We start from the raw sequence: 9,771 nt of genomic DNA on the forward strand, positions 1-9,771 counted from the left end.
ATATCAAATTGAATCAATGATTTTTAAATGCTTGGCAGATGGTTTTATTCCACTCCAAGCCTCAATAGGACTTTTTTCATCCACAACTTTAGTTCACAACCTATTTAACAGATACAATGCAGTATAAACAGCTTCTGCCAAAAAGCTTTGTGGTAGTTTCTTTTCAAGCAACAAACATCTAGACATTTCAACAACAGTTTTGTTCTTCCTTTCCGAGACTCCATTTTGTTCGCATGAATAACTTGTTGTCAACTGATGATCAATCCCCATATATTTACAACACTTATTGAACTCATTTGAAGTGTATTCACCTCCATTGTCTGACCTCAAAGACTTAAGCTTATAGCCAGTTTGTCTTTCAACAAAAGCTTTAAATTTCTTAAAAACTAAAAATAAGACATGTTACTCAACTGAAAATATGTTGGGATGCTAGTCCTCGTGCCATGTCCTTTTCTATGTCAATGGTTCTCATTCAAGGACGAATGTTCCTAAGGGGGAGATATTGTAAGATCCTGGAAATGTGAAAGGTCCAAAACCAAGGAGCCAAGGATGAATTCTTAGGAAGTTGAAGAAAAGTGGCACCAGAAGCTGACCACAGAAGCCTTCACGGATCATGGTAGGCACCACGGACCGTGGTGTGAAACCGTGGTAGAGATTCAGAGGCTCATTCTATAGAGTATGAACCATGATGGAGGACCACGGGCTGTAGTGAGCACCACTGGCTGTGAAGCCCTTCGTGGTGAGACCTCCCCAAAGTCCTTAGGAATTTTCCCAAGGCAGGGTCCACGGACGACCCCCACAAGCCGTGGATAATTTCATGGACCAAGTAATGGTCCGTGGTATCCACTTATATAGGCCTCTTATAAGACCTGCACAACGGTCACCCTACACGGGCCGTAATGCATTTCACATACCGTCAAGGTATTCATGAAGGAACTTCAGAGACTATCTTACAAGTCCCTTTTCTGAATTCCCTAAGTCTCTTATCACGGGAACCCACCACGGACTGTGGTAAGTACCACAGACCGTGAAGGTTCCCAGTGAAGTCTCTTCCGGCTAGATTTTTAAAGGGGTATTCTACTCTCTTCCTATGTTTTAAATCAAAATGGTGTCATTTTAAGGACTTAATTCACCTATATAAATAACTTAGACCTTTCAAAACCCTCATTTCTTTCACACTAACTTTCCAACACAAATCCTCCCCTCTCAATTTCTTCCAAGGGCTTCAACCCTAGACTAAGGTTTTCTAGTTCAAGGTATTCAAGTCTCCTTGCTTCCTCAAATATTCTTAGGGATTTGGTTTCCCTCAAGGTATGTGGGTTTTCTTCCATGAGTCCTTGTACCCATAGAGCCCAAATGTTTTCTCAAACTAGATTTTCAATTTTAAATGATATAATCTTATGGAATATTACATGATGACTTTAAATGCATAGGTCATAAAATATTTAAAGTTTCCTTACATATATTGATGTATATTGACTCTTGATTTCATGAAATTACAATGTTATTAAAGTGCCTATATGAAGGCTTGGAAAGTATTTTAAGAAATATATGGTGGGTTACTTTAAGAATGTGTATTTTATGCATATCCATTACTCTCATGCATGCAAGAATTCTTTAAAGGCATTGAAAGGTTTTTACGAAATGAACCCACCTAGTTTCTTATGATAAAGCAAAGTTGAAATGAAGTTTGACTCCAAATGAAAGTTATGAAGTAAATTCTTATGAAAGGGAGTCTTTATGAAAAAAATGATTGATGAAGGGATTCTTAGCCAAAGTAAGGTTTCAATGTGAAAGGACAATTCTCGCATTGAATCAAATGAACGGCTTTAATGAGCTATTACACGGATTGATGTTTTAATGTTAAAGTTATATAATGCTTATGTTATATTAATGTTTAAATGTTATTCCATGGGACTTGACTAGAGCCTAATGTAGCATGTAGATGGGGGCTGAACCGAAGGGGTCCTTAAGTAAAGTCTCATGTTGCATTAATAATGTGCCACCATAGGGGCCCTTGTTGGCTATTTTAGGCTAGTAGATCCACGATTAGCCATTAAAGTTAAAGTTAAAGAATGTTTAAAGTTGATTGGATTTCTACATGGCACGTAGTCTCCCCATTCCAACGTAGGGGGATATGTTGGATTCCATGTAATAGCTCACATGGTATTAAATATCGGTTATGGTCGCTTACCCATAAAATGAATGTTTTAAGGATTCACATGATGATTTCTCATGCATGCATTCACTTATGCATATTACCTATACATGTCTCTCTCTTATGTTCTTCATTCCATAGCATACTCACATACTTAGTACATTCAAAGTACTAACACATACTTTTGCCTACATGATATCATCATGTAGAGAACGGCATCACTCCACACTCTCCTCCCTATGGCTTAGTTAAGCGTTAAAGGCTACCACTTTGGTGAGTTCCTATTTTATGGTAACAACACTCCTATATTACCTAGCTTATATTATGTTTAGACATTTAAATTAAGTTTGGTATTTTTGACTTACCCTTGAGGGTGAGCTAGGGACATGTCTTAGTCCCTACTTAGTCTTAATGTAGAAGGTATTGTCTTACATAGTAAAGGATGTTATGTTGTATTTGACTCTTATTATTGTGAAGCCCCCTAGTCCTTATATCCCTTATGCTTCCGCTTGGTTTGTTTATAATTACCAATGAAATTCTTAATGAATGCTAAGAGGCTTGGGTGAGGTACCTCCAGGTGTCTCATTCACCCTATCACCTCTAGGCCCTAGGCTTGGGTCGTGACACTTTTATAAACTACAGGATCAGCCCTATCACCTCCTTCAAACTTCGATTTTTTTTTCATTGTGAACCAATGGGGTCTATACAGGCTTGTATCTCTCCATCTTAAATATTTTAAGAATATCCCATGCATATTTTCTCTGTGAAATAAAGATTTCATCAGTATCTTGATGAATCTTTGATCCCAGAAAATAATTCATTTCACCCAAATCTGACATCTCAAACTTGGCACAATTTCTTTCTTGAACTGATTCACCATAGCTTCATTGCTTCCTGTTAACAAAAGCACATCTCCTCCTTTAGCCTTTTTCACATATAAAGGGGCTTCTTTTTCACTTCTGTTGAAGCCACAGTAAATAAGATGAGAATCAATCTTACTGTACTAGGCTCGAGGAGCCTGCTTTAATCCATACAATGCCTTATGTAGCTTGTAGACTTTATCCTCCATTCTTGCAACCTGAAAGCCTTCTAGTTGGTCGATAAAAATCTCCTCATGCAACTATCCATTTAAGAATGTTGATTTCACATACAAATGATACAACTTCCAATTTGATTGAGCTGCCAAAGAAAATAGAAGCCTTATTGTATTATGTCGTGCAACAGGTGCAAATGTGTTTTCATAATCAAACATGTAACTTGCGCGTAACCTTTCACAAGAAGACTTGCTTTTTATTTATAAACTGAACCATATTAATTAAGTTTTTTTTGATAAACCCATTTCACCCCTATTACATTCCTGTCTTTGGGTTTATCAACCAACTTCCAAGTGTCATTCTTCTCTATCATACCAATCTCCTCCTTTATAACTTCAATCCAAACTTCATGTCTTGATACTTCTTGATAGCTATTTGGTTCTGAGATTGCAACATTACATCTTTCATATATCTTAGAAAGGGACTTTATCTTCAAAATGGGCGAATCAAATGAGGATCCTCTATCTAATTCTTTATCTTTTTTTAGATTTTCAGAGCCAAATGATTGGATTTCAGACAGTGGATACAAGTTCTGAAAACATGCATTATCTTTCTCAATTTTCTCCTTACCCCAGTTCCAATAAGCATGGTCATCTACTACTACATCATTTTTTATGGAAATACTCTTTGTTTGCAAGTTGAAAACTCTACACCCCTTGGCTCACGATGAATAACCAATAAAGATCCCCAATTTAGCTTTCGGTTCAAGTTTTCTTCTTTGGACTGAAGGAACATAAGAATAGCAAATTGAACCAATGATTTTTAAATGCTTGGCAGATGGTTTTATTCCACTCCAAGCCTCAATAGGAGTTTTTTCATCCACAACTTTAGTTGAAAACCTATTTAACAGATACAATAAAGTATAAATAGCTTCTGCCAAAAAGCTTTGCGGTAGTTTCTTTTCAAGCAACAAACATCTAGCCATTTCAACAACAGTTCTGTTCTTCCTCTCCGAGACTCCATTTTGTTCGCGTGAATAACGTGCTGTCAATTGATGATCAATCCCCATATCTTTACAATACTTATTGAACTCTTTTGAAGTGTATTCACCTCCATTGTCCGACCTCAAAGACTTCAACTTATAGCCACTTTGTCTTTCAACAAAAGCTTTAAATTTCTTTAAAACTGAAAATACTTGAGACTTGTTACTCAAAAAATACACCTAAGTCATCCTTGTTAATTCATCAACAAAGAGAACGAAGATGATGTATGCATAGATCCACACACATCAACGTGAACTAGTTTAAGTTTTTCAGTTGCCCTCCAGGTAGCACTTTTAGGAAATGATTTCCTGTGTACCTTACCCATCTGACATGACTCACAAACTTCTTTAGAAAGTAAGATCTCAGGTTAATCTTTAGTCAAGCCTTTTTCATGCATAAACTTTAAAGTAGGACAGTTAAAATGTCCATATCTTTTGTGCCACAACCATGACTCATCCATACTTGCAAAATTTGCACTATCAAACTTCCTGTCTAAAGGAAACGTTTTATCCACAGCTTCTACTTTACCAATCAAACTAACTTCAGAGTCAAAAACCAAACAATGTTTGCCCTTAAAAAATAAGTAACAACCTTTAGACATCATTTGAGCCACACTCAACAAGTTATATGCTAATCAAGGAACATACAACACATTATGTATAAACTTTGTACCTTGTGTAGTTTGAAAGGCCACTGAATCCTTTCCATGTGCGTCGATTGCTTCACCATTTCCCATCCTTACTTTAGCTTTGAACAACTTATCAAGTGTGTGAAACAAGAGCTTATTATGTGAGATATGACTCATACATCCACTGTGTATGAACCATGAGGATTTGTTGCTTGTGTTTTCTTCGTGAGGAGACATAAACAAGCTTTCTTCTTCTTCCTTTTCTGATTCTTCAACAAAATTTGCCTGTTACGCATGATGTTGTTGTGGTTGATTCTGCTTGATCCTGTAATATTTCTTAATATGACCCATCTTTTTATAAAATCTACACTGAATGGATGACTTTTCTTTGAACCAGCCGTTTTTTCTTGATGATTGGTTCTTTTAGAATGGTTGCAAGGTAGAAACTCCCTTTCTTTGAAGATTCCTTCCATGGTTTTCCCTTTGCTATTTTATCTCCTTCCATCATTCTATTGTCCTTCACAGTTTGCTTGCCTTTAGTTTGTGCCTGAAATGCCACTTCTACTACTTTTCCATCTCTTATACTTGATGTTTGCTCTTGGGCTTGTAACTTGCTGATAAGTTCTGAAATCGATAAAGTCTTCAAATCATAAGATTCCTCTATTGTTGAAATCTTAGACTCGAACCTTGCTAGTAAGCTTATCATCATCTTCTCCACCACCTTTGAATATCTAAAGGTTTTACCAAACATTCTTATTTTGTTTACAATCTCCACAAGTTTGGCAGAATACTCTTTCACAGTATCTCCTTCTTTTATCCTTAACATCTCAAATTCTCTTTTGAGAGTTAAGAGTTTGACAACCTTCACTCTGTCACTTCCATCAAACTCCTTTCTTAGCTTCTCCGATTCTTCTTTAGGTGTTTCACAAGCCATTATTCTTGTGGAAATGATATCTGAAAGTGATAAATGAAGACATGTGAGAGACTTTGGTTTCCTTTACTTCGCATCTTCATAAATATTCATTTGTGCAACTGTTAGATTTGGTCCAAGTGTAGGAGGATCATTTTCACTTTCAATTATTTCCCATAGACTGAGAACTTTGAGATAATCCTTCATCTTTATCACCCATATGTGATAATTTTCTCCTCTAAACATAGGAGGGCCTGCACCCAAGAAGTTGTTAGATGCCATGTTACTGCTGCTCAACTCTCACCTTAGAAGAACAGGAGTAAACCTTAGCTTTTTTTCCTTCACAGATCCCTCAAGAAGAAGGGCTCTTGATACCACTATTAGACTTTTAAACTTATAAGAAAAGAAATAAGGTTCAACAGAACTTCTTTTTTAATTCACATGGCAATTTATAAAAGGCTTAGACACATATAACTATATAAGCTTTTCAAAAGTTAGTAGAGACCATAGTTATCCAACTACTATTTACTTTCTTACAAAATATATTCCATAAAACAAGGACTACCTTTTCTTTACAAACTAAACATAATATTCAAAAGAGAACTATTAGACTAAAGACTATCTAGAAAATCTGATTTTATAATAGGAACATGCTATTGATTCTTTTAGAATGTTGCGTGTTTGTCATCTTCATAATTCATTGATTTTAAATGTGAAAATAACAATAGTTGAATTAGTAATAAAAATCACATCCTAGAATTTTTGTATTTCCATGATTTCATTCTAATGCTAAAAGCCTATTAGCTAATTTTTATTATTACTAATAGTATTTTATAACTAGTATTATTATTATTACTATTATTATTATTATTACTAGTATTATTATTACTATTATTATTATTACTAGTATTATTATTATTATTACTATTATTAATATTACTACTTGTATTATTATTTCTATTATTATTATTACTACTATTATTATTATTACTATTTGTCACGCCCCGAGAGGGTATCCTAGACGTGACCGGCACTCGAAGACCATTGTTGGTCCCCAAGTGAACCACTTGGTCCAATCACACATCCGTTCATATCGATCAATCAGCGGAAAGTTTAAAATAATGAAATAATTTGGCGGGCAATCCAAATCAACGATCTAACTCAAGAAAGAAAGGTCATGGGCCAACAAATCAAACTCCAATATTTGTCATTAAAATACTTTGACAAAAATAATTCAAGCAAAGAAAATACTCAATCGACCCATCAATATCTAGTCTATGAAGCCTCTATCACTACTATCTAATTGGTACCAATGACATGCTCATGGCTACCTCAAATCAAAATGAAAAGGGCTATCTCGACGCAAGAATAACATAAGCGGTGTCCTCCGAATGTAGGGGAGGACTCACCAATACGCTGAGTGTGTATAGATCCTCAATGGTGCTCCTATTGACTATCTCTTAAACCTGTCTCTGCATCATCAAAATGATGCAGGTCCAAATGGACGTCAGTACATGGAATGTACGAGTATGTAATATTGCAGAATGAAACATACCTCAAGGAAGAATAACGTTGGTTCAAATATCTCAAAATCAGAAAGATAAAAGAGACTCAATCAAAGTGTCATAACTCTAAAGTAAGAATACATTTTTAGACAAAGACCAATCATATACCATACAATCCAATCCAATCATGTACAATACAGTTCAATCAAATCATTTACAATTCGATCCCATCCAATCACATACCACTCTATTCAACCCAATCACACATCATTCTATTCAATCCAATCTAATCGTACACTATCCGATCACATATCATTTAATCCAATCCATCACATATCACCTACTCTAGTCCAATCATACACAATCCAATCATATATCATCCAATCCAATCAAATATATTCCAATTCAATCCAATCCATTCATATGCAATTAATTCCACCATAAATTCAAAGGACTCAGCTCAATAGATATGCAATTTAAATTATGCAATATTTTACAATTCAACCCAATCATCTACAATCACAATCAAATCAATCATATCAAGCACAATCCATTCAATTGGGAGTTTCTCTAACCGACAACTATCACCATATGAGCGAGTGATAGTACAATAAGCCAACGTTGTTGCCACATCCGTTCATACCTTGCCAGGGTAAGAACAAATCAACAATCATGGATCCATAACCAATCAAGTCCTATCATGTCAGGACAGTAATTTAGGAAACATCTGACTTTAACGGTTCAATCCTCTCCTGCGTTTGGTGATGTAGTTTATTGGTTCGAGTATGGACTATACTCTTACACAATTCAGTACTCGATAATCCTCCCAAGACTAAATATGATCATATCTATCAAGTGAGTAAAATACTCAAAATACTCATTTAGTCTCATTGGACTCTTTCAAATCAACTCATTTAGTCTCAATGGACTCTTTTCAAAACTCAATCAAATCTGGCCTCATTGGACCTTCTTTCAAATCGACTCATCTCAAATCATCAAACTCTTGTCTTTAAAATTGATACAATCTCAACTCAATCTCAAAAATTGACATTTTTAAAGTAAAAATGCTCAACTTATTTATACTCAAAATACTCATGTTCAAAAATGAGAATTTAAGAGACTTTTTTAAACTCAATTTATGCTTAAACACTTTCTAAATCAAAGATGAAAATAATCACTCTTTAAACTAAAAATAGTGTATAAATAGTTTATGCAAAAATATTTACAAATCATTTATTTAAAACTCCTTCTCAAAAGATCATTTATTTTCAAAATGTTCATAAGACTCCACTCAAATCAAATTATGCAAATCACATATCAGATAATCACATTAGACTCCAATCCACTTCATCACACAACATACTCATCAACATAACCTCTTCATCAATCATTCTACATATGTTAAATAACCACCATTCACATCCTCATTCACACCATCATCAAACATCATCATTCACATCATTATCAACATCATCATTTACACCATCATCAAACATCATCATTCACATCATTATCAACATGATCATTCACACCATCATCAAACATCTTACTCCAAAATCCTCATTTTTCTCAATATTCAATTTTATCAAATTCATATAAAAGAATACCTCACTTCACTTTGAAAGCAATATTGTTTTTATTATACATAAAAATCATCAATCTCATCCTCAAGATAAATTATGACAAAAAAAATCTCATCTTGATTTCATATGAATGAATACATGAATCCATACTCTCAACAAAGTCAACTCAAGAACACTATCAATACATATGGGTTTATATACAAAAATTCAAGAAAACATCCCTAGAAGGTTTAAATCTTTCACAACTTCCATCCAACACATCTATGGGCATATGGAAGAACTCAATCCCTATTTTAGGTTAGCCTTACATACCTGGAAATGAAGAACATCACACCGAAGACCAAGGACATGACTTGAAGATCTTGAATCTTTGAGCTTTTGAGAGGATTCCTTGTTGGAGATGTTTGGAAGAGAAGAGGGGATGAAGATTAGGGTATTTTTGGAAGGTGAGAAGGCTGAAAAAAATGATCCCAAAATGTCCTATGTTAGTATATATATATTTAGGAAAAATGTCCAAATTGCCCCTCTTCAAAATCTGGAAAACTGGGCAAAAATTCTGTTGGCGCTATAGTGGCGCGCCGCACTATTGCAGCGCCAAGTAAAAATAGGCTTAAATACCCTGCAACCTAATACTGGCGCATCACGCCAAGGATCAAACTACTGAGGCTATTTTCTGGCGCTATAGTGGTGCATCGTGCCCTTGTAGTGCCAAGCCTGAATTTTCTGGGTTCTGCAAATGGTCTTAAAAACCCTGCACACCTAATAGTGGTGCGTCGTGCCAAGGACCAAACTACTGAGGCTTGTTTCTGGTGCTATAGTGGCACATCGCGCCCTTGCAGTGCCAAGCCTAATTTTTTTGAGTTTTGGAAAATGGGCTTAAAACTCCTGCACAACTAATAGTGGTGCGTCG

This window comes from Solanum dulcamara, chromosome 4, assembly GCF_947179165.1.
Source record: "Solanum dulcamara chromosome 4, daSolDulc1.2, whole genome shotgun sequence".
Lineage (NCBI taxonomy): Eukaryota > Viridiplantae > Streptophyta > Magnoliopsida > Solanales > Solanaceae > Solanum > Solanum dulcamara.